This window comes from Channa argus, chromosome 6 (assembly GCF_033026475.1).
Source record: "Channa argus isolate prfri chromosome 6, Channa argus male v1.0, whole genome shotgun sequence".
Classification (NCBI taxonomy): domain Eukaryota; kingdom Metazoa; phylum Chordata; class Actinopteri; order Anabantiformes; family Channidae; genus Channa; species Channa argus.
Window position 1 is genome coordinate 14,573,899 of NC_090202.1, and position 1,514 is coordinate 14,575,412.

Consider the following 1,514-nt stretch of genomic DNA (forward strand, 5'->3'; position numbering starts at 1 on the left):
ATGGCTTCCCTGTGGGTCGCATTTCTAGAGTGCCATCACAGAAATTGAGTTTTGATATTGTTACGACTTGAATGAAAGCAAATGGCATTTAAAGGGAGAGAAATCTCATGGCGGCTGATAACAGCATGTAAAAATCTATCTTCTTTGAGAGAGAGGGCTTGCTGAAAATAAGAATTCCCTTTGCAAGAAATGATGCTTTTAGAAGAGTGAAGTTGTGCACTTTGGCCCCCATACCCATCTCTTTCTCATACACTCTTACAAACAAACACACGCACATCTCATCAGGACCCCTGCTTTCTCTATACTCTCTCCTCTTGAATGTCCACCCTTTCTTCATTCTTAGCCCACGACTTTACTCCTCTGACTCAGTCGCAGTGGCATAATAGAGAACTGAGGGTCACAACTCTTTTTACCCCTGTTTGATTTTTGTGAGCTTTTTAAAGGATCACAGGAGGACATTTTACCATAACCATCAGATATGTAGAATGTAGAGATTATTCTCTATAGGCTCACTTACTGTTTAATGACAACCATCTCCGGCGGTATTTCTTATATTTTACACACAGAGTTCAAAGGACTGTCAGAAAAATGATGCCAGCTATTTCTTTTAGAGATAATTTCTAAAAGTTATTCAATAACAAAGTGCAGGCACCACATTAGGATTCTGGTTATGGATATTTCCCCACTCTCCAAATCATAAAACCAATAACTAGTTAGTCTATTGATTTAATTGTAATAATAAAAAACAAACGGTGGCATCCTCAATAAAATAAATATTAGGTGATGTTGCTTGTTGGTGTAAAAACATATTGTCTGATTACTTTTATATAATATTGTGGGCTTCAATAATCCAGCATCATTGTCATTCAGACTGTGTTAACAACTAATCATGTTGCAGAGTGTTAAAATGTGAGTGACAGTGATGCAGGACAAGATGACTTAACATTGACTGCTCACTGGAAATATAAGAAGACACACACAAGGTTTTGGTGGCTTCCTGGAGACTGACAGTGTTTCTATAGCAGGTCACGTATCTCACAATAAGGCAGGTCTGCTCTTGCTCTTGCTTGAAAATGGTCACTTTGTGTTTGTGCAACCCTAAACTGTACGTGCTCGTTGACGGCCAAGTGAAAATCAGTTACTCTGTCTTTGTGTTAGAGCAGCTGTCTGAATAGGAGAAACAAAGAATGTGAAATTCACACAGGAAAAAAGTGTCGTATCAAAGCCTGTGTTTGTCTCCCGCTGGACAGATCATGTGACTGTGAGCAGGCATTTCTTTCAGTTGTGATAAAGACGCTTCCTTTATCAAATCTCTACTTCACTGTACTCTGGCTGCATGTGCTGCTGTGGGCATTTTCTCTGTTACATACCGGTCTGTCTTGGGTAGACCTCAGCCATGGTACATCTTTAAAATAAGGGCTTAAAGGACTTTTATACTGTACTGTATATATATTTTTGGTAGCTAAACAACTACGTACGTGTGCGCGTGCCTTTGTTTGTACACAGGCGTGCGT